At 35.7% G+C, this 25,480-nt stretch overlaps 1 pseudogene; it reads left to right on the top strand.

The window, feature by feature from the left end:
* The window catches only part of LOC141489357 (epsin-1 pseudogene), a 64,940-nt pseudogene extending 43,416 nt beyond the window's left edge, over positions 1 to 21,524 (top strand).
* The last annotated feature ends 3,956 nt before the right edge of the window (positions 21,525 to 25,480 follow it).

The following is a 25,480-nucleotide window of genomic DNA, read 5'->3' as shown; positions in this document are numbered from 1 at the left end:
TGCTAAATTTACTAATTAACATTTAGAAATTTTAGAGAACATGATAAAAATAATACCAAATTCATATAGTTGAACAAAGTTCTAGACCATCAATTAAGGGAAATGATAAAAAGAGTTATGGTTGTAAAGAGAATAGAATTTCCAGCCGTCAAACTATTTAATAAAACAGTAACTGCCAAAAATGTCTTCTCTTGGTTAAACTATAGAGAGGCTGGTCAACTGAAGAGACCAGGTAGTAACAATGAATGTCAATAATTCAGTGTTAAATAAAACAGAAAAGGGACTTCCATCCAAGATGGTGGATAGAAGACAGGCACAGTTTTAAAGTCTCCTGATCTTTCCCCATCTATAATATGAATCAAACCTCTTAACAGAAATCTGATCCACAAAACACAGAAAGAAAAGCAAGGAGAAAGAACATCTACCTCAGGATTTGTTTTCTGTGGTCCTGGGTGAATACAGTTGCAGAGGGCAGATCAGCCTTGGATCAGCCTGATTAGTGGCTGGGTTGGAGCCCCAGGAGCCTGAAGGCCAGAGAGCTGGACCTGCTTGATTAGCAGGGCTAGAGCCTGGTAGACTGCTGAGGGCTTGGGTCAACTAGGGAGCAGAGGCATTGGTGTTGTCTCTGAACCTTGGGAACTTGCCAACAGGGCTGGGGAAAGGATTCTATTGTATGAGAAATGCTGACATGATCCCTGGATTCCTCTGGTCTGAGGAACTCCAAGTACACAACCTTCATTGCCACTGAAGGCTCTTCCCAGAACAAACACAATTACAGACTACTTCTCCCCAGGCACAGGTGTTTGAGCAGAAGAACCAACTCAGTTGACAATAGGGAGAAGGATGACCTCATCCTAGGGTAGAACCCACCATTGATTGAAGACAAAATATTTAACAGCTTCAAATCACTCCCTCTTGGCTAAGGGAATAGGCCTCAATCAAGGTCACAGACACTTCAAAGAAAGCAAGCAGCACTGCCTACTAGCTGGCTGGAGGTATTGTGCTCAGGGAGTAAACCTCTAGGGATCCCAACACCAAAGCTCTGTGAACCAACCTCTGCCCAACTCAAGGTCTGAGCAAAATGAAGAAAGGTCAGCAGAAAGGTGGACCCATACAAAAATTCTTGGAAGGAAAAGAACCTAACTCAGAGAGAACCAGAACCTTTGAGGACAATATGATCTGATCTCCAGCACAGAAAGACTTCCTTGACAAAATAAGGAAGGAGTTTAAAAATCAATTGGAAAATCTGGGAGAGTCAATTAACACCTTGCAACAAGAAAACAAATTGTTGGAAAATACAATTGGACAAATACAAAATGAGAATAATTCTTTCAGATCCTCAATTGGACAAATACAAAATGAGAATAATTTTCTCCAATCCTCAATTGGGGAAATGCAAAAAGAAAATAACTCTCTCAAAACCTCAATTGGTCAATGGAAAGCTCTTTCAAAAGTAGAATTGACCAATTAGATAGGAAGAAGGGAGGCGATGAGAAACACCTGAATCTTTTTCTCACAAGACTTGGCTTAAAGGTGGTTTATAGTTAACTCAGTTAACTTAAAAAAAAACATCTAACCTTTCAAGAATTAAAAGGGGAAAAGAGGAGGGAGGCAGAGAAAGAGAGAAGGAGAAAAAAGGGAAACTAACAGAAGGGAAGGGGAAATAAAGGGAAAGGGGAAGGAAAGGGGAGGGGAAGGATATAGGAGGACAAACACACTGAAGGGGGTGGTATTCAGAAACAAAATACTGGGGAATTATGCATAAGGGGGGGAAAGGCAAAAAATACAAGCATAGGGTAGATAGCATGAAGGGCAATAAAGAGTTAGTAATTATAACTTTAAATGTGAATGGGGTGAACTCTCCCTTAAAACTGAATACATGAGTGGATTAAAAACCAGAACCCTTCAATATGCTGCTTACAAAGAAACTTATTTGAAGCAGAGAGATACATATAGAGTAAAGGGAAAAGGTTGGATCAAAATATATTTTACTTTAGCTGAAGTGAAAAAAAGCAAGGGTAGCAATCCTGATTTCAGACAAAGTAGCCTCAAAAAATAGATAGCATTAAAAGAGATAAATAAGGAAACTATATCCTTCTAAAAGGTACCATAGACAATAAAGTGATTTCAATACTGAATATATATATATATATATGTATATATACATATATATATATATATATGCACCCAAACAAAAAGCATCCAAATTCTTAGAGGAGAAGCAGAAAGAACTACAGGAAGACATACACAGGAAAACTGTCCTAGTGGGAGACATCAAACTCCCAGATCTAGAGAAATTGAATGATAAATAAGAAAGAAGTTAATGAGGAAAACAGATTATTAGAAAACCTAGATATGATAGACTTATGGAGGAAACTGAATGGGGATAGAAAGGAATATACTTTTTTCTCTGCAGTATATAGAGCTTATACAAAAACTGATCATGTACTAGGGCATAAAAACCTAATGATCAACTGTAGAAAGGAAGAAATGATGAATACATCTTTCTCGGATCACAATGCAATAAAAATCATGTGCAATATTGGACCAGGGAGATATAGACCCAGAACTAATTGGAAACTGAATAACCTCATTTTAAAGAATAAGTGGATAAAAAAAAAAACAAATTATGGAAAGAATTAATTATTTTATCCTAGATAATGACAATAATGAAACAACATACTAAAACCTATGGGATTCACGCAAAGTGGCTATCAGGGGATATATTATATATCTTTAAATGCTTACATGAAAAAATTAGAGACAGGAAATCAATGAACTAAAAATGCAACTAAAAGATTAGAGAAAGAACAAATTAAAAATCACCAATTAAAATACAAAATTAGAAATTCTAAAAATTAAAGGCAAAATTAATAAAATCTAAAGCAAAAGACTATTGAATTAATAAATAAAACCAGAAGTTGGCTTTATGAAAAAGCCAATGAAACTTATAAACCTCTGATCGATTTGATTAAAAAAACGAAAGAAGAAAACCAAATTGCTAATATCATAAATGAAAAAGGTGAACTCACCACCAAAGAGGAGAAAATTAAAGTAATAATTCAGAATTATTTTGCCCAACTCTAAGCCAATAATTTTGCAATCTAAGTAAAATTGATGAAGATTTACAAAAGTATAAATTTCCCAGGTTAAAGGAAGAGGAGATTAAATACATAAACAACCCTATCTCAGAAAAAGAAATTCAACAAGCCATCAATGAAATCTCCAGGGACCGATGGATTCACAAGTGAATTCTACCAAACATTTAAGGAATAATTGGTTCCAATTCTATATAAATGCTTTGAAAAAAATAGAAGACAGAACTCTGCCTAACTCTTTCTATGAAACCAATATGGTGCTGATACCTGAAACAAGAAGAGTTAAAACAGAGAAAGAAAATTACAGACCTATATCTCTGATGAATATAGATGCAAAAAATCTTAAAAATCTTAGAAAAATGATTATAGCAATTTATCACTAGGATAAAACAGTTTGACCAAGTAGGATTCATCCCAGGAATGTAGGGTTGGTTTAATATTAGGAAAACTATTAGCCTAGTCAATTATATCCACAACAAACCCATCAGACATTATATGATCCTATCAACAGATTCTGAAAAAACTTTTGAAAAAAATACAGCACCCAATCCTACTAAAGACACTAGAGGGTGTAGGAATAAATGGTCTGTTTCTTAGAATAATAAGTAGTATCTATCTGAAACCATCAACAAGCATTATATTCACTGGGGAGAGGCTAGAGACATTCCCAATAAGATTAGGGGTGAAACAAGAATGCCCATTATCACCACTACTATTCAATATCATATTAGAAATGTTAGTTTCAGCAATTAGAGAAGAAAAAGAAATTGAAGGAATTAGAATTGGAAAGGAAGAACCAAAACTCTCAATGTTTGCAGATGACATGACAGTATAACTAGAGAATCCAAGAAGTCATTCGAACAACAACTGGAAACAATTAGCAATTTTAGCAAAGTTGCAAGATATAAGTAAACCCTCATTCATCCTCAACATATATATACATATGACTAGCAAGATACAGTAAGAAGAGTTAAAAAGAGAAATCCCATTTAAAGTAACCTCAGAAAATATAAAACACCTGGGAGTCTATTTGCCAAGGCAGACTCAAAAACTTTTGAAAAACAATTATAAAACACTTCTCAACAAATTAAATCATATTTAAATAACTGGGTAAACATTAATTGCTCATGGATAGGTAGAGCTCATATAAAAAAATGACAGTTCTACAAAAACTAAATTACCTGTTAAGTGCCCTACCAATCAAAATTCAAAAAACATGACTTTAATGATTAAGAAAAAGTTGAAAGTAAATTCATAAATTCATAAATTCAAGAATTTCCAGGTATTCAATGAAATAAAGTGCAAAAGAAGTGGGCTTAGCCGTACCTGATCTAAAATTACATTATAAAGCAGCAGTCATCACAACTCTCTACTGGCTAAGAAATAGAGTGGTGTATCAGTCAAATAGACTAGGTACAATAGCAGAAAATGTTTATAGTAATCTGCTGTTTGATAAAGGCAAAGAGTCCAGTTAGTGGGATAAAAACTCTCTCTTCAATAAAAACTGCCTGGAAAACTGGAAATTAGTGTGGAAGAAACTTAGATTAGACCAACACCTCACAATCTATACCAAGATAAGATACAAATGGATAGAGGATTTAGACATAAAAACCAATACTATAACCAAATTAGAAGATAAAGGACTAATTTACCTGTCAGATCTGTGAAATGGGAAGCAGTTTAAGAATAACAAAGAGATGGAGAACATCATTAAAACAAACCAGATGATTTCGATTACATTAAATTTAAAAAAAACTTTTGCACAGATAAAACCACTGTAAACAAGCTCAAAAGAAATGTAGTAAACTGTGAAACAATGCTTACAACTAATGTTTATGACAAAGGATTCATTTCTAAAATATACAGAGAATTGAGTCATATTTTTAAAAAAAAAAAGCCATTCCCCAATTGACAAATGGTCAAAGGATACGCAAAGGCAATTTACAGATGTGGAGATCAAAGCAATCCATAGTCATATAAAAAAAATTGCTCTAAATCATTGCTTATTAGAGAAATGCAAATTAAAGCTTGTCTGAAATACCTCATACCTCTCAGACTGGCCAATATGACCAGAAATGATAATGATCATTTTGTGAAGGGTTGTGGGAAATCTAGGACATTATAACATTGTTGGTGGAGCTGTGAACTCATCCAAACTTTCTGGAGAGAAATTTGGAACTATGCCAAGAGGGCAACAAAAATATGCATACCCTTTGACCCAGCAATACCACTCCTGGGTATATATCCAGAAGAGATGATGAAAAAGGTAAAAACGTCACTTGTACAAAATTATTCATAGCAGCCCTGTTTGTGGTGGTGAAGATTTGGAAAGCAAGTAAATGTCCTTCAATTGGGGAATGGCTTAGCAAACTTTGGTCTGTGTATGTCATGGAACACTATTGTTCTATTAGAAAATAGAAGGGATGGGAAGCCTGTAGGGATTTGCGCAAACTGATCCTGAATAAAATGAACAGAACCAAAAAGACAGTGTACACCCTAACAGCAACATGGAGTAGATGATCAACCTCAATGGACTCACTCATTTCATCAGTGCAATAATCAGGGACAATTTTGGACTGTCTGCAATGGAGGATACCATCTGTATCCTGATAAAGATCCATGGAGTTTGAAGAAATTTCAAGGATTATTCCCTTTAATTTAGAAAAAAAACAGATATCTTATTGTCTGATCTTTTTATCTCTAAGACTTTGTTTCTTCCTTAAGGATATGATTTCTCTCTCATCACACTCAATTTGGATCAATGTATAACATAGAAACAATGTAAAGATTGACTGTCTTCTGTGGGTGGTGGGGAGAGGGAAGTAAGATCAGGGGGAAAATTGTAAAACTTAAAATAAATAACATCTTCAATGGAAAAAAAGAAAAAATAAAACATTGAACATAAATTGCTTAGGAAAGAAGTCACAAATAGATGAAAACTGCTGTTAAAAACTGGAAAACCATCAGGCAGAAAATAGGCTTAGACCAATATATATATTAAATGGATGTTACCTTAATTTACATTGAAGAATGAAACAAAACAATCAGAAGAAAAACAGCACACATAATTTTCAAAACTATAAGTAAAAGATGTATTTATAGGGATATCTAGGTGGCTCAGTGGATAGATCACTAACCCTGGAGTCAGGAGTACCTGAGTACAAATCGGCCTCAGACACTTAATAATTACCTAGCTGTGTGGCCGTGAGCAAGCCACTTAACCTCACTGCCTTGCAAAAACCTAAAAACGATGTACTTGTAATAAAAAAATGATAGAGGCATTTAAAAAAAATAAAATAGAAAAAAATTATTTACTGAACTATAAAACTAAAAAGTTTCATAGAAACAAAAATGAATTTCCCTAGAATAAAAAAGAAAGTGGTTGAATGAGGGAGGAATTGTATCAAGAGGAAAAATGACTTAAAATTAGAGATGTGGAAAACCACCGTCTCCTTACCACTTTGAAGAAAAGCGAAATCTACCAAGAGTTATAAAAAGCCCCCTTTTTCCTTTTAGTATTTTTGGTCATTAACATATACAATTTGCTATATGGATTAACTTCCTGGAAGGGTGGAAGAGGAATATTAGTAAAATTATTGCAATTTTTTTTAAAAAGACATCAATCAAAACATTTTATCTCAAGATCTACATTGTGACTAGTTTGTATGAAGGGAGGTACAAACTCAGTCTAGTGTCATTTTCTTTTTACCTGAGTTTATAATGTGTAATACTGACTTCCAGGAATACTCTGATACTTGGCTGCTATGACAATTTTGGAAATGGATATGTAATAATCTAAAGCAATTCAAGAAATCCTCAGTTTATTTTATATTTTAATATTATTTTCCTGCTATAGCTGTGTGAATTTCCTTTTTCTTCCAAGAAGTAACTTGAAATTTCAACAATCTAACCTGAATCATGCTCAAACCACACTTAACCAAAAGAAGCAGCATGACTAATCAGGCAGGTTGAGGGAGAATTAGGAGAAAGCAATGTTATGAAACCCTAGAGAATTAACAGTATCCAATAGAAAATGCTAACTGACAGTGTCAAAGACTTCAAAGATGTCAAGAATTCAGATGATTGTGAAAAGGTATAATATTAAAAGATCATTGATCACTTTAGAGAGAATTAAAAGGTTGAGGGTTGAGTTTGGAAGTCAGATTGCAAACTATTTAAAAAAGAAAAGAGTAATTGGTACTTTTTTGATATATAGATTGTACTGCTTTCTCTAGAAATTAAACAAAAGGAATGGCTGAACAAATTATGGTATGTGAATATAATGGACTACTATTGTTCTATAAGAAACCATGAATGATCAGAGTCTAGAGAAGTACGAAAAGAATTATAAGATCTAATGCTGAGCAAAGGGAGCAGAACAAAGTGAATGTTCTGCACTTTAATAAAAGCATTGTGAGTTGAATGTAGCTTGATAGATGTAGATCCTCTTAGCAGTTCAGAAAGCTAGAAGAGCCCTTAGATTGACTATGGACCATGCTATCTCCAGGGGAAGAAAATCAAAAGAAAACAAAGCAAAACAAAACAAAACAACCCCTCAGAATGTGGCAAACACTACATTCACTTAAAAAAAATTACACTACTATTTTCTTTCCTATCCCATTCCTAATTCATCATATAGAAAATTACTAACCTGTAAATATGTTTAACAGAAATGTCTATGTACAAAATTCGTCTGAGCATTGCTGAAGGGATGGGGTTGGGAAGGGAAGGTGGAAGGAAATTATGTAGTATAAAAAATATATATGCATATGGATGAATGTTGATAAATTTTCATAATAATAATAATAAAATATCAATAAAAAGAAAAAAGAAAATGAGTTGTTAGGTAGTGGGGATGGATGCCTCAAATGAGCTTTGTTTTGAGGATGGGAAATATATGAGTGTTTTTGTAGTTAGTAGAAAACTAGACAGTAGACAGGAAAAGAGTGAAGATAAATGAGGTAATTGGGAGAAGAGAAAGAGCTCAAGAGGATAGAATAGAATGAGGTTACATGGGCAGATAGAGTGGTTTGTCATGGTAAGGAGAAGGGCCAGTTTTTAATGTAAGAAAAGATGAAGGAGATGTTTGCAGAAGACAATTGAGTAATATGATATGAAATATATGGGAGTAGAGGAGTTCTACAGAATGGCTTCAATTGTTTTTTCAATGAAATATAAGGCAAGGTTCTCAGTTGAGAACTTGTAGGTTTATAAAATAATGAAAAGACTTAGAATATCTGCTGTCATAGGTGTGAAAATGAATAGATTAATGAGGAGTAAAATTATTGTTCTGGTGCAGTGAGGGGTCACTTAAAATCATGTTAAATTAAATTAAATTAATTTAAGGGGAAAAGGCAAGCTAAGAATTATTTACTTAAGTGAACTAGAACTAAGGTCACTGATTTTATTCAATTAAAGAAGAGTTCTGGTAGATCTGGAATAAATTATAATGCTCTGAGGTCTCTGTCTTTCCATGCTTTCTCATCTTATTGTGGACCTGGGTTGAGATAAATATTGGGCAATAAATATAGGGGTCATGTAACAAAAGAAAAAGAACCCTGTCTTAAGAATGATTTTTCTACTAATTAAATAATTTCTACTAAGTAGATAATCATAGGAAAATAATCTAGTATCTCTGGACATCTTTCCTCATCTGTAAAATAAAATGTTAGCAAATATAGTTCTAATCCCTATTCAAAATTTAGACTTTATGATGGTAAATTGTTTCATGAATCATTACTATAAAAGTTAGAATGAAAAACAAAGTAAAATGTCTTGTGAGGCACATTTTTGATGGCAATTTAAGGGAGTTAAAAAACCACTGATTTTATCATCATGAGCAAATGGATTCAGGTCACAGACATTATACTGTCATTGACCATGAGAAATTCAATTACCACCACTGATTTTTAATTTCCAAAATTAAATTCCCTAAAATTAAATAGGAAAATTATAATAATTCTTGCTTACCTTATAGGTTGTTATCAGAACAACTGAGATAATATTGGGAAAATGCTACATTCCTGAGAGTTATATGTTAATGTACTTTTGGACTAAGGAGATCTATTTTCAATTATTAATCTCTTGTGAATTTTCATAGATTTTTTTTAGAAATACCTTTATCTCACCAAATTATGTGTTTACAATTAAATGGATTAGTTATATTTTGTAATATTTGAATAATTTAGTTTTAATGTTTTGATTTAATACATGCAAGTTACATTTGTAGTAAATACAATGTCAACATACTGAAAATATAATAATACTTTCAAAAAACTTAACAACACATTTACACTCTTAAAAGAAAAGCTCTAACTTAGAAAACTGAATCTACTTTCTTTATACTTCTCCCATGTGTTCAAACATCTTGTAGCTAAGGCCAAATATCACAACAACAGAGGTCAAATAATTCCTCAGAAGTCATTTACTGCCAGTATCTGAGAGGAAACAGAGACCTGCAGACAAACTGAATAATATGATTAGAAGCCTTGAAGAGATTTAAAGAGGTAATTCAGCACCAAGTCAGCACATGGGGAATGAGCAGATAATCACAAATCCATGAGGAAAAAAAGTTAAGTAAGACATAGATTCCCCACACTACACCATATATCTTGCATCTTGATATGTCTTAATATCCCAGTATTAATATGTACTTTTCTGACAAACTCCTTGCTTAAAATAAGATACAGTATACCGTCTTCACCCTCACTACTGGAGCACTCATTTTCAGATAACAGAATGCTTGGAGCAATTACTAACTCACCAAATGAAAAATCAGGATCCAAAATAACTTTGACAAACTTTAGAACAGGTCTATGTGTATTAAGATTAAACTGATTAATTAGAAATATAAAATCTTACTCTGTAATAAAACAAATCATCTTTCCAAGTGTAAGAATTGGAATTGTAGCTAAATCCCTGCTATTCTGAAAAAGATGGAAGTGTCAGTAGAGTGTAAGTTCCAAATGTATTAACAGTGTAACAAGACAGCAAACGTATTTGAATATGACTGTGGGCTACATTAACAGGGCAGAGGGTCTAGAAATTATTAACAATTAAGAATAATGATGACTACCATTTGTATAATGTTCACTATTTCCCAAACACTGTTTTAAATCCTTTACAATTATACCTCATTTGATCCTCACAACAACTCTGACATGTGCTGTTATTATCCATATTAAAAGGTGAAGCAACTCAGACAAACAGTAATTCGATGATTTGTTCATAGTCAGTCACATAATAAATATCTGAGACTGAATTAAACCTCATATCTTTCTTATTGGGTCCAGGTCTGGTGCTCTATCCACTGCACCACTTAGCTACTACTAGATAGGTGATAGTTCCATTATAATGCTCCTTCATCAGACCACATCTAAAGTGCTGTGTGAAGTTCTAGGTAAAGCAGTTTAAGGAGAATACTGTTAAGATGGAGAATGTCCATAGTAAGATAACTTCAATAGCACCTGACCTTGTGTAGTATATGAGGATCAGATGAAGGAATCTCTGCATCAGATGAAAAAGCTTGTGTAACCTAAAGGGAAAAAAAGAATCAACATGATAACTATTCCCCAGCATTTAAAAGACTTTCAGATAGAGAGGTAATTCACAGAGGACGGAACCAAGAGCAAGGATTAGAAGTTGCAAATAAGTCAAGTTGATGCTGCTTTAATTATTTTTTGTAGTTTTGATTTTTTCAGCATTCATCTTTAAATTTTGATTTTCAAATTCTTTCTCTCCTTACCATCTCGCTCCCTCTCTTATTGAGAAGACAAGCATTAAGATAGCTATTATACATGTGAATCTATGCAAAACATTTTTAGATAGGTAGGCCATGTTGCAAAAAAAGCAAGAAAACTAAAGAAAATAATAAAATATTATTTAATGTGTACTGAGTTCATCACTTTTAATCATGAATACATTAGAATTATTATGGATCATTTTATTAATCAGTGTAACTGAGTCTTTCACAATTATCTATAATAGAATGTTCTCCTGGTTTTACTCACTTAACTTTATAATATTCATGTGTTTTTCTAGATTTTTAGAAATCATTGCCTTCATCATTTCTTACAACACAATAGTATTCCATCACACTCATAGATAACAACTTGTTCAACAATTCCCCAATTCGTGAAGAATTCCAATTAGCACCACAAACAAAGCTGATATAAATATTTTTGTACATATTGGTCTTTTTCCTTTTGCTTTTATTTCTTTCTGGTATGGCCTAGTAGTGGTATTGTTGGGTCAAAGGGTTTGCCAGAATGATAGTCTTTTGGACAATCTTACAAATAGTTCCCTGGAATGGATATGCCAGTTTACGATTCCACTAAAAGTACAATGGCAAAAATGTACTTATTTTTCCACATCTCCTCAAGATTGCCATTTTCTTCTTCTGGAATTTTAGTCAATCTGATAGGTGTGAGCAGTACATCAGTTATTTTCACTTGAATTTTTCTAAGCAGTAGTGTTTTAGAGCATTTTTTCATAAGACTAATAATAGCTTTGAATTCTCAAGAAGTCAAGTTGAAATTGATGTTACAAAAAATATTTCTAATGATTAGATATGTTCTAAAATTAAATTAATTAAGTGATAGATTCCTCTTCCTTTGAGATCTATAAATAGTAGCTGGATGAATATATTTTTATTATGGGTTAGTGAGATTTCATTTTCTAACATTCAAATTCTATGATTTTTGTAAGAACATACTCAATGAATATCCAAAATTTCTTATGGGAAATTATTCAATGACACTCATTAATTCTTAGGGTGCTTTAACTAATTACACAGATAGAAGGATCTTTAATTATAACTTTAACACATAAAACAATTCTACTTGAGGTGCAATCAAAAATGTCCTCTAGTATCTGCATTACCAAACAACCCAAAACTAACCCAGTGAGTCTCTTTTCTAGTCTTATTTATGAATCTTTTTTTATTAAAGATATTATTTGAGTTTTACAATTTTCCCCCAATCTTGCTTCCCTCCCCCACCCCCACCCCACAGACAGCACTCCGTTAGTCTTTACTTTGTTTCCATGTTTTACCTTGATCCAATTTGGGTGTGATGAGAGAGAAATCATATCCTTAAAGAGAACAGAATTCTGAGAGGTAACAAGATCAGACAATAAGATATGTTTTTATTCCAAATTAAAGGGAATAGTCCTCGTACTTTTTTCAAACTCCACGGTACCTTATCTGGATACAGATGGTACTCTCCTTTGCAGACAGCCAAAAATTGTTCCCAATTGTTGCACTGATGGAATGAGCAAGTCCTTCAAGGTTGAACATCACTCCCATGTTGCTGTTAGGGTGTACAGTGATATTCTGATTCTGCTCATCTCACTCAGCATCAGTTCATGCAAATCCCTCCAGGTTTCCCTGAAATCCCATCCCTCCTGGTTTCTAATAGAACAGCAGTGTTCCATGACATACATATACCACAGTTTGCTAAGCCATTCCCCAATTGAAGGACATTTACTTGATTTACAATTCTTTGCCACCACAAAGAGGGCTGCTTTAAATATTTTTGTACAAGTAATGTTTTTACCCTTTTCCCTCATCTCTTCAGGGTATAGACCCAGTAGTGGTATTGCTAGGTTAAAAGGTATGCACATTTTTGTTGCCCTTTGGGCATAGTTCCAAATAGCTCTCCAGAAGGGTTGGATGAGTTCACAGCTCCACCAACAGTGTAATAGTGTCCCAGATTTCCCACATCCCTTCCAACAATGATCATACTGGCCAATCTGACAGGTGTGAGGTGGTACCTCAGAGAAGCTTTAATTTGCATTTCTCTAATAATTAGTGATTTAGAGCTTTTTTTCATATGGCTAGGGATTACTTTGATCTCCTCATCTCTAAATTGCCTTTGCATATCCTTTGACCATTTGTAAATTGGGGAATGGCTTTTTGTTTTAAAAATATGACTGAGTTCTCTATGTATTTTAGAAATGAATCCTTTGTCAGAATCATTAGTTGTAAAGATTGTTTCCCAATTTACTATATTTCTTTTAATCTTGATTACATTGGTTTTGTCTGTGCAAAAGCTTTTTAATTTAATGTAATCGAAATCATCTAATTGGTTTTTAGTGATGTTCTCCAACTCTTCCCTAGTCATAAACTGTTGCCCTTTCCATAGATCTGAGAGGCAGACTAGTCCTTGATCTTCTAATTTGCTTATAGTATTGTTTTTTATGTCTATGTCCTGTAACCATTTGGATCTTATCTTGGTAAAGGGTGTGAGGTGTTGGTCTAATCTAAGTTTCTTCCATACTAACTTCCAATTATCCCAGCAGTTTTTATAAAAGAGGGAGTTTTTAATCCAATGGTCAGGCTCTTTGGGTTTATCAAACAGCAGATTACTATAATCCTCTCCTGCTTTTACACCTAGTCTATTCCACTGGTCCACCACTCTATTTCTTAGCCAATACCAAACAGTTTTGATGACTGATGGTTTATAATATAATTTTAGATCGGGTAGTGCTAAGCCACCTTTTTTTGCATTTTTTTCATTAAGCTCCTGGCAATTCTTGACGTTTTATTTCTCCATATGAATTTACTTACATTTTTTTCTAACTCATTAAAGTAATTTTTTGGAATTTTGATTGGTAGGGCACTAAACAGATAGTTTGGTTTGGATAGAATTGTCATTTTTATTATATTAGCTCTACCTATCCATGAGCAGTTGATATTTGCCAAGTTATTTAAATCTAATTTAATTTGTGTCAGAAGTGTTTTATAATTGTTTTCAAAAAGATTCTGAGTCTGTCTTGACAAATAGACTCCCAAATATTTTATATTGTCTGAGGTTACTTTGAATGGGATTTTTCTTTCTAGCTCTTCCTGCTGTTTCTTGCTAGACATATATAGAAAAATTGAGGATTTATGAGGGTTTATTTTATAACGTGCAACTTTGCTAAAATGGCTAATTGTTTCCAGTAGTTATTTAGATGATTTCTTTGGATTCTCTAGGTAGACCATCATGTCATCTGCAAAGAGTGAGAGTTTTGTCTCTTCCTTCACAATTCTAATTCCTTCAATTTATTTTTCTTCTCTAATCGCTGATGCTAACATTTCTAATACAATATTGAATAGTAGTGGTGATAATGGGCACCCTTGTTTGACCCCTGATCTTATTGGGAATGCCTCTAGCCTCTCCCCATTGAATATAATGCTTGTTGATGGTTTCAGATAGATACTGCTAATTATTTTAAGGAACAGTCCATTTATTCCTACACTCTCTAGTGTTTTTTATAGGAATGGATGCTGTATTTTCTCAAAAGCTTTTTCAGTATCTATTGATATGATCATATGATTTCTGATAGGTTTGCTGTTGATTTAATGGAGTATACTAACAGTTTTCCTAATATTGAACCAGCCCTGCATTCCTGGAATAAAACCTACTTGATCATAATGTATTATCCTAGTGATGACTTGTTGTAGTCGTTTTGCTAAGATTTTATTTAGGATTTTTGCACATATATTCATCAGGGAAATAGGTCTATAATTTTCTTTGTCTGTTTTAACTCTTCCTGGTTTAGGTAACAGTACCATTTTGGTCTCATAGAAAGAGTTAGGCAGAGTTCCATCTTTCCCTATTTTTCCAAAGAGTTTATATAGGATTGGAACCAATTGTTCCTTAAATGTTTGGTAGAATTCACTTGTGAATCCATCTGGCCCTGGAGATTTTTTTTTTTAGGGAGTTCAATAATGGCTTGTTGAATTTCTTTTTCTGAGATAGGCTTGTTAAGGTATTTAAACTCTTCTTCATTTAACCTGGGCAATTTATGTTTTTGTAAATATTCATCCATTTCACTTAGATTATCAAATTTATTGGCATAGAGTTGGGCAAAATAATTTTGAATTATTGCTTTAATTTCCTCATCATTGGTGGTGAGTTCACCTTTTTCATTTATAATACTAGTAATTTGGTTTTCTTCTTTCTTTTTTTAAATCAAATTGACCAGAGGTTTATCAATTTTATTGGTTTTTTCATAATACCAACTTTGGGTTTTATTTATTAATTCAATAGGTTTTTTTTTTTGCTTTTGATTTTATTAATTTCACCTTTAATTTTTAGAATTTCTAATTTGGTATTTCATTGGGGATTTTTGATTTGTTCTTTCTCTAATTTTTTTAGTTGCATGTTTAGTTCATTGATTTCCTCTTTCTCCAATTTATTCATATAAGCATTTAGAGCTATAATATATCCCCTGAGAGTTGCTTTGAATGAATCCGGTAGGTTTTGGTATGTTGTTTCATCATTATCATTATCTAGGATAAAATGCTTAATTCTTTCTATAATTTTTTTTGGTCCACTCATTTTTTAACATGCAGTTATTCATTTTCCAATTTGTTCTGGGTCTATATCTCCTTGGCCCAGTATTGCATATGACTTTTATTGCATTGTGATCTGAGGAAGATATATTCACTATTTCTGCCTTTCTGCTGTTGATCATTAGGTTTTTATGTCCTTGTACATTGTCAATTTTTGTATAAGTTCCATGAGAAAAAGGTATATTCCTTTCTATCCCCATTCAGTTTCCTCCATAAATCTACCATATCTAATTTTTCTAGCAATCTATTAACCTCTGTAATTTCTTTCTTGTTTGTTTTATGATTTGATTTATCTAGATCTGATAGCAGGAGGTTGACGTCTCCCACTAGTAGAGTTTTGCTGTCTATGTCTTCCTGTAATTCTTTCAGCTTCTCCTCTAAGAATTTGGGTGCTGTCCCACTGGGTGCATATATATTCAATATTGAAATGACTTTATTGTCTATGGTACCTTTTAGGAGAATAAAGTTTCCTTCCTTATCTCTTTTAACACTATCTATTTTTGCTGCTGCTTTGTCTGAGATAAGGATTGCTACCCCTGCTTTTTTTTACTTCAGCTGAGGCAACATATATTTTGTTCCAACCTTTTACCTTTACTCTATATGTATCTCTCTACTTCAAATGAGTTTCTTGTAAACAGCATATTGTAGGATCCTGGTTTTTAATACACTCTGCTATTTGCTTATGTTTTAAGGTAGAGTTCATCCCATTCACATTCAAGGTTATGATTACTAATTCTTTATTGCCCTCTGTGCTATCTTCCCTCTGTTTGTATTTTTCCCCCTTTCCCCCCTTTTATCCATATTCCCCAGCATTTTGTTTTTGAATACCACCCCCTTCAGTGTATTTGCCCTCCTATATCACACCCTCCCCTTTCTTTCCCCTTTCCCTTTTTCCCTTTTCCCTTCCCTTCCTTTTGTTATTTCCCCCACTCCCCTTCCCTTTATCTGTCACCCCTCCCCTTTTCCCCTTTTAATACTTGAAAGGTTAGATGTTTTATGAGTTAACTGAGTATGTGTAGGTTGACTTTTAGCCAAGTCTGATGAGAAGAGGATTCAGGTGTTTCTCCTCTGCTCCCTTCTTCCCCTCTATTACCATAGGTTTTTTGTACCTCTTAGTGTAATGAGATTTGTCCCATTCAATCCCCTCCCTCCTCCTGTCTCTTTCCTGTCTCCCTTTTTAGGGAGGTAGTATATTTTTTTTAGATCATTCTATCTAGGTCATAGAAAATTCTGTCTGTCCCTTCTAGTTCAGTATATTCTATTGAATAGAGTCAAAATTCCTGAGGGTTATTAGAGTCTTTCTCCCAAGTGGGGTTAAAACCAGTTACATCCCATTAGATAGCAGTCTCATGGATAGGTCATGGATGTCCATCATTTCTGGCTAGGTATATTCTCTCTGTTAGAGTTACATTTCTCAGGATTTATGAGAGTCTCTCCCCCCCTCACCATGCTGGGATATAGTCAGTTTCAACTTACTGGATTGCATTTTTTTTCCTTTTACCACCTCCCCCCTTTTTTTTGCCTTTTCATGTGTCTCTTGAACCTCCTGTTTGATGTCCAAATTTTCTGTTTAGCTCTGGTCTTTTCATCCGAAATTTTTGGAATTCTTCCATTTCATTAAATGTACATCTTTTTCCCTGGAAGAGAAGGCTCAGCTTTGCAGGAAAGTAGATTCTTGGCTGCAGACCAAGCTCCCATGCTCTTCGAAATATCTCATTCCAGGCCCTTTGATCCCTTAAAGTTGATGCAGCCAGGTCCTGTGTGATCCTTACTGTGGCTCCTTGATATTTAACTTGTTTCTTTCTGGCTGCTTGCAGGATTTTCTCTTTTATCTGATAGTTCTGCAGTTTGGCCACAACATTCCTTGGTGTTTTCATTTTTAGGATCTTTTTTCTGGTGGGGATCGATGTACTCTTTCAATAACTACTTTGCCCTCTGATTCCATGATATCAAGGCAGTTTTCCATCACTAGATCCTGCAATATTAAGTCCATGCTTTTTTTCTCTTCAATGTTTTCAGGAAGTCCTATAATTTTCAGGTTGCCCCTCCTCGATATATTCTCGAGGTCAGTGGTTTTGTTGATGAGGTATTTTGCATTTGCTTCTATTTTTTCTTTTTTTTGATTTTGTTTAACTGACTCTTGCTGTCTCATGGAGTTATTAGTTTCTGTAGACTCCATTATTTTTTTTGGGGAGGAGTTTTCTTCATTAACCTTTTGTAACTCCTTTTGCAGTTGGTCAATTCTACTTTTGAAAGAGCTTTCCATTTGACCAATTGAGGTTTTGAGAGAATTAATTTCATTTTGCATTTGCTCGTTTGAGGATCTGAGAGAATTATTCTCATTTTGTAATTGTCCAATTGATGATCTGAGAGATTTATTCTTCTTTTGTGTTTGTCCAATTGTACTTTCTAAGGTATTGTCTCTCCCAAATTTTTAAGTTCCTTCCTTATTTCTTCAAGGAAGTTTTTCTGTGCTGGAGACCAGATTGTATTCTCCTCAGAGGTTCCAGGTCTCTCTGAGTTGGCGTCTTTCCCTTCCAGAAATTTTTCTATGGATCCGCCTTTCTGCTGACCCTTCTTCATTATACTAAGACCTTGAGTTTGGAGGGGTGCTGGTTCACCTGGGCTAGAGATTGCTGAAGGCTTTACTGAGTGCAGTTTCTCTGGCTGGCCAGTAGGAGGTGCTGGTTGCCCTTTCTGGGGTGTCTGTGACCTTGGTTGGGAGGCCTTCTCCCTTTGCCCAAAGGCAGGACTTGGATCTATTGAATTCCTTTGCCTTCAATCAATGATGGGCTTTACCCTGGCCTGAGGTGATTCCTCAGCTGGGCTGGTTCTGCTCAAAAACCTGGGCCTGAGGCAGAAGTAATTTGCCTTTGTTTGAGGAGAGGCCTCTGTGCAATGGAGGCGTGCCCTCAGAGTTTTTCAGACCTGAGAAGCCTAGGCATGGTGTCTGCTATTCTCCTGCACCAGAACTCTTCCCCCAGCCCGGTCCCCAAGCTCCAGAGGCACAGCACCAACACCAGCGCCTCTGCTTCCCCGCGGACCGAAGCCCCTTTAGTCCAGCTGCACAGCTGCTCCAGCAGGTCCAGCTCTTGGGCCCTCAGACTCTGGGTTCCAATTCAGCTGTTAATCTGGCTGATCCCAGGCTGCGTCTCCCTTGGAGCCCAGACTCACCTGCCGGTACTCAGCCAAGGCTGCTGTGGGAGACAAATCCTGAGGTAGATCTTCCTCTCCTGGCTTTTCTTTCTGGGTTTCCTGGTTCGGCTTTCTTGTAAGAGGTTTGTTTCATGTGATAGATGGGGAAGATATCAGGAGACTTTAAGCCTGTGCCTGTCTTCTCTCCGCCATCTTGGCCGGAACCTCTTTTCTAATTTTTTTGGAAAACAAATAAAAGTTATATAATTTTTTTAAAAAAAAGTTATTTTCTCATCCAAACATAAAACAAGCATACAGAATTCAAGAGTTAAAATGAAAAAAATGAGATTAGATAACATTGTAAATTAAGGAAACATTTGCAAACACAACAGATAAAACATTGCTGCACTATCTTTTCCATAAGGCACTTCCATACCCTTGACTTGGGCATGTACTTTGGTACTACAGATGCCTAACCTCTTAATTGAAGGTTTGAACTCAATTTTCTCTCTTTGGATTGCCTCAAAGTTGACATTTTTCACCTCTGCAAGGTCTATATGACTGGGAGAAGATCCCAAAGCTCTGTAGACTAGAACCCTACAATGTGTAAGACAATATGTGAAGTTCTAAAAATGTGAATAAAAACAAAATGCATTCCATATTTTCAAGAAGTCTGCATTCTAATAGAAGAAACATTATTGAAATAATGAGGTATTAGATATGTATGTTACTATGTATATAAATGTTTAGATGGTAATTTGAATGAGAGGCATTAACAGCTGAGGAAATTGGGAATGTACTCCTACAAAAGGTAGGTTTTGAGTGTAATCTTTAAGGAAGCTGGAGAAATAAACCTTTTTGGTGAATGAGGGGGAGCAGAAACTCCCAGACATGATGGAACTAACATAAAGGAGATGGAAGCTCATGTTTTAGGAGCTGAAAGTAGATTAGTACATAGTACATAAAGGCTAGAAAGCTGGGAAGTAGCTTAGTTGCGAACAGTTTATATATGTCAAATAATGAATTTCATATTTGACCCTGGAGGTAATATGGAAAAACTGGGAGTCTTTGAACAAGGTAGTGACCTGGTCAGACCATGTCTTTGAGAAACCACTTGGGCAGTTGAGTGCAATATGAATTGAAGTGGAAGAAATGAGTAGGGAGAAGAGCAATTGAAAAGTCAAGATTGCAAAGAAAAGCCAGGAATTTGCCTGAGCTCCCCACAAAACCCTTCCAAAAATTGAATAATGCCTTAAACAGTTTTCCCTTTTCCATTAATTTGAACAATTTTCATTTTTGTATATATTCATCCATTTCATTTAGAATATCAATTGTACTGGCATATAATTGTTTACATTAACTGTAAACAAAGAGAGCAACACCAAGATGGTGCAGAAAAGTCAGATACTTCCATAAATTCTCCCAAATTTCCAAAACAAACACCTTTAATACCTCAAAAAAATTTTTCTAAAGTGGTAAATTCCCCCCAAAACACAAGCTGAAACAATTTTTCAGTACAAGAAATCTTAGAGAATCAGCCAGAAAGCTTTTGTATCACAATAAAAATGGAGTGAAATCCTTTGCAGGCCTTCCCCCCAAAAAGTCAGCAGTAGCCCTTGAAGGCAACTGAGTCAGTGACAGTAATGGTAATTTTCAAAACTCTCAGCCTGGTAAGAGAATCAGACCCTGCCAGAAGGAAGTTATGGGGGTCCCTTTGTTGTAACCAGGGACAGAATCTGATGCGTGGTCCATCACTGGATCTGTGTCACAATCCTGGATCTTAGATCCAGAGTGAAGAGAAGTAGTAGAACACCAGGGCTTTTGATCACAGGACAACTGGGACTCTGGACACAGTTTCAGGACACAAAACAGTTATTGTGGTAATTCACAAACCAGAGGACAGGTCTAGAGATTATTAAACACATTTCTCCCTAGGTCATACCCTCTTGAAAGAACTTAAAAACTTACAATAACTCAGATCTATTTCTGAAAAAAAAATAAGGATAAACTCTGGTCGCTTCCCCTGTGCTCGGTGGTAGCCCCCCCCCCCCCCCCCCTCCCGGGAGCCGGAGCCCCAGGAGCCCCGGGGTGAGCAGGGCGGGAGGGCGGGGCTGGGCTTCCCCTTCCCCGGACCCCTCGCGGCTCCCCAGGGTGTCCAGCTCGGGGCCCCCTCCCCCTGTCTGGCCGCCTGGCCCTTCCTCGGCCCCTGTCCCCAGCCCCGGCCCCCCACCTACCCACCCGGGGCCCTGCCCCGCCCCCCGGCAGTCTCCCCGGGTGTCTCTGGTTGTCTCGGTCCCGCCATGCTGTGTCTCCTGACCCGTGGGCACCAGCACCGGCTTTCTCAGACCTCTGGGGAGGCTCCCCAGCAAAGCCCAGCACCAACGGCACCCCAGTGATGGGGGCTTCGACGCAGAGCCGGATGAATTTTCTCACTTTGACTGCCTTCGGACAGCACTGCCCACCTCAGGTAGCAGCACAGGGGAGCTGGAGCTTCTGGCTGGAGAGGTCCCGGCGCAGAGCCCCGGGGCATTCGACCTCAGTGGATTGGGGGGCTCCCTGGCGGAGGCCGTGGTGAATCCCCCACCGACAGTACCACCCGCCCCTATGCCGCCAACACAAAAGACGCCGGAGTCGTTTCTGGGGCCCAACGCCGCCCTCGTGGACCTGGACTCTTTGGTGACTCGACCAGGGCCAGCCCCTCCAGGACCCAAGGCCTCTAATCCCTTCCTGCCAACCGGAGCCCCTGGCACGACCACTGGCCCGTCCCTCACCAACCTCTTCCAGCCTCCGCCTCCAGCCACACTCACTCTGAGCCAGCTGCATCTTAGTCCTGTGCCCCCTGGTCCTGGGGCCCCACCGGCCTTCATCTTACCGTTGCGGGGGGCCCTGGCCTGCCTCCCATGATGCCCACAGGATCCCCAGCCCCTAACATTAATCCTTTCCTCCTATAACTGGGCGGGGGGTGGAGGGGGGTGCCCGTCTCCTGTCACCCACCAGGAGATCAGTATTGTGAGGGCATGTGAAAGGGGGGGGCCCTTTCTCCCCTCCCCCCCCCACCCAGCCTCAACCCCAACTTGACCCAGTCATACTACACCCTTTCCCCAGCCCCCTCTTAAAGCTGGAAACAGAAGGGAGGCTGGGCAGACGGGGGACCCCTCTATCTGGAGGCATTAGAGGGGCTGGGGCACTTGGGCCCCCCCTCCCCATTTTCCTCCATCCTTGAATCCCTCTCCTCCAATCATCGTTGGAGCCCTGATCTCCCCCTCCCCTCCAGTGACTGTCCCTGGTGATCACTCTTCTGACCTCTGTAATAAATGACATTTCTGAAGGAAAAAAAAAACAAAAAAAACAAGGATAAACTAATTTTACTCCTATATCCTACATAAGAAAATGACAATTGTAACTCATAAAATCTGTGTCATTATTAGGGCAGTAAGAAGGAATATGCATAGACAACACACACAAATATGAATTATAATGGGATGATTATCTAAAAAAATTAACAATTGATAAAAAGAAATGTAGAAGGAAAGGAGAGAAAGAAATCAGTAAATTATTTGACATAAAAGAGGTACAAAGAAGATTTTCCATGGAATAATAGATGAGGGAGGTAAAGGGAAGAGATTATGATGTCGCATTGAAATTGGTTTAAAGAGAAAATAACAAACACTTAATTGGGATAGAAATCTATTTTACAATATAGGAGGGAAAGGGAGAAGGGGGAGGAAGGAGAACTTATAGGAGGAAGGACAGGTTGGGGGAGATAAAAAAATCCAAAGTATAACACTTTTGAGAATTGACAGGAGATTGTAGAATAAGAATAATTGAAAGGAGGAAGTAGAATAAATAGGGAGAAAATGGGATCATAATTGTTAAAAATGGCTGTCTTTTTTTAAAATTTTTTAAAGATTTTATTGGAGTTTTGAGTTTTACAATTTTTCTCCCAATCTTACTTCCCCCCCCACACCATAGAAAACAATCTGTCAGTCTTTATTTTGTTTCCATATTGTTCATTGATCCAAATTGAGTGTGATGAGAGAGAAATCACATTCTTAAGGAAGAAACAAAAATGTAAGAGATAACAAGATCACACAATAAAATGTTTTTTTCCCCCTAAATGAAAGGGAATAGTCCTTGAACTTTGTTCAAATTCCATGGCTCTTTATCTGGATACAGATGGTATTCACCATTGCAGACAGCCCACATCCAACTCCATCAAGGTTGAACTTCACCCCCATGTTGTTGCTGATAGGGTGCACAGCATATATACATATATATATATATATATATATATATATGTATGTATGTATGTTTGTGTGTGTGTGTATGTGTGTAATCATATTAAAAATTACTCTAAGTCACTATTGATTAGAGAGATGAAATTAAAAACAGCTCTGAACTGCTGTCCCACAGTTAACCCAACTATGATGGAGAAGGAAGAATGACAAATGTTAGACGGAATGTAGGAAAACTGAGACACTACTTCACTATTGAGGAAGGTGCTTAGTTGAACAGTAGTACATTGAAAAAATGCACCCAAATGGCTATAGAATTACACATAAATATTAATTAAGCAATTCTATTACTAGTTTTGTAACTAAGATAAATTTTAAAAAATTAAAAAGGAATTACATGTGTAAAAATATTTATAAAACATTTTTTGAGTGGTGAGCAAAGATTGAAAATTGAGGGGATATCCATCAATTGGAAATTGGCTGAACAAATTATATAATAATGATGGAAAATTATTGTTTTATAATAAATGATGAGCAGGATGCCCTCATAAAATTCTAGAAAGGCTTACATGAACTGATACAAAATCAAATAAGTAGCACTAGGAAAGATTTGTACAAAGTAACAGCAATATTTATGATGGTGAACCATGAATGACTTAACTATCTTCAGAAATACAATGATCCAAAACCATTGTGAAGGCCTTATGTTGAAAAATTGTATATATCTCCATTAAAAAAAAAAAACTGATGGGGTGGGGAAGCTAGTTGGTACAGTGGATAGAGCACCAGCCCTAGAGTCAGGAGGACCTGAGTTCAAATCTCACTTCAGATGCTTACTAATTACCTAGCTGTGTGACCTTGGGCAAGTCACTTAACCCCATTACCTTGCAAAATCCTAAAAAAAAAAGAACTGATAGAGTCTGAATGAATATAGAAGAAAACTGTTTATTTTTCATGAGTTTTTTCATCTGTATTTTTTATGACTGTACACACACACACACACACACACACACACACACACATATATATATATAGATAGATAGATAGATAGATATAGATCTATCTATCTATCTATCTATCTATCTATCTATCTATCTATCTAACATATATGAAATAGCCTGCCTTTTCAAATGGAGTGGTCAGGGAGCAAGAAAATTTGTAACTAGAGTACATTCAGCTTGAGATGTTTGAGTCAGGTTTCCCATAAAGCAATCAAAACAAATTATATAGTAATATGAAAAAATCCTCTAAATCATATTGATTAGAGAAATACAAATTAACAAAATCTTGAGATACCATTTCACACCAAGCATATTGATTAAAATGTTTGAAAGAGAATGTGACAAATATTAGAGGACAGGTGGAAAATTAGAACACTAATTCATTATTGGTGGAATTGTGAACTGATTTAATAGTTTTGTTTTATAATTGAGAATTATGCCCACATACTTATTAAAGTATATATAATATTTCACTCATAAATACCAATAATTCATCTCTCTTTCCAAATACAATTAGGGGAATAAAGAAAAATAACCAATATTTCTAAACTGTTTACCAAAGTTCTTCTTTAGTAGTGCCAAAGTACTGAAAATTTCAGGTATGTCCATCAATTGGAAATGGCTGAATTAGTTGTGGTATATGATTGTGTTAGAATAATACTAAGGTATAACAAGTTATGAACTCAATCAATGATTCTAGAAAAACATAGAAAAACTTACATGAGATAATGGAAAGCAACATGCATAGAACCAAGAAAACATTATACAGGAACATGAGCACAACCAAGAAAACACTGTATACAGTAACAGCAATATTGTTTTAAGACTAATTTGGGGTGAATAAGTCATTTAGACTTACAAATGCTAACTAAATATAAAGGATGTATGAAGAAAGATGCCTTCTTTTTGCTAGAAAAAAGTAATAAATATAAATATGTATAGAATAATTTTTTCAAATATTTGTGTATGTATGTGTATACACCTATATATGTGCATCTATCTATATCTATATCAATAATAAAAAGTTATATAATATATGTTTTTCTAGAATCAATGATTGAGTTCATAATTTCTTATACCTTAGTATTATTCTAACATAATATATACCACAACTAATTCAGTGGAATATATATATATATATATGTATGTATATATATATATATATACATACATATATATATATAGTCATTTTATATGGTGATGTCTCTGCTTTGTTGTGTGCTATCCAGATTTCTCAAAGCTTTCATTCCAAGGAAAATTTTTAATTTTGTGACCACAATGACTGCTATCATCTTTGGGTCCAAGATCATAAAAACTGATACTGCTTTCATTTCTTATTCCTCTAACTGGCAGAGAGTTATGGAACTAGTTACCAAGATCATAGTTTTGTTTTGTTTTGTTTTTATGTTCAGCTTTAAATTGGCTTTTATACTCTCCTCCTTCACCTTCATCATAGAGGCTCCTTAATTCCTCTTCACTTTTTACCAACAGAATTATATTACAATTATATCTGAAACTGTTAATGATTCTCCCAACAACATTATTTTCAGCTTTTGATCCAAGCAGTCTAACATTTGACATAGTGTACTCTCCATTTAAATTGAATAAATAAGATTACAATATGTACCTTTGTCATACTCCTTTTCCAATCTTAAATTACCATTCATTTGT

Source organism: Macrotis lagotis, chromosome 5 (genome assembly GCF_037893015.1).
Source record: "Macrotis lagotis isolate mMagLag1 chromosome 5, bilby.v1.9.chrom.fasta, whole genome shotgun sequence".
Classification (NCBI taxonomy): Eukaryota; Metazoa; Chordata; class Mammalia; order Peramelemorphia; family Peramelidae; genus Macrotis; species Macrotis lagotis.
This window is presented reverse-complemented; position numbering and strand designations above follow the sequence as displayed.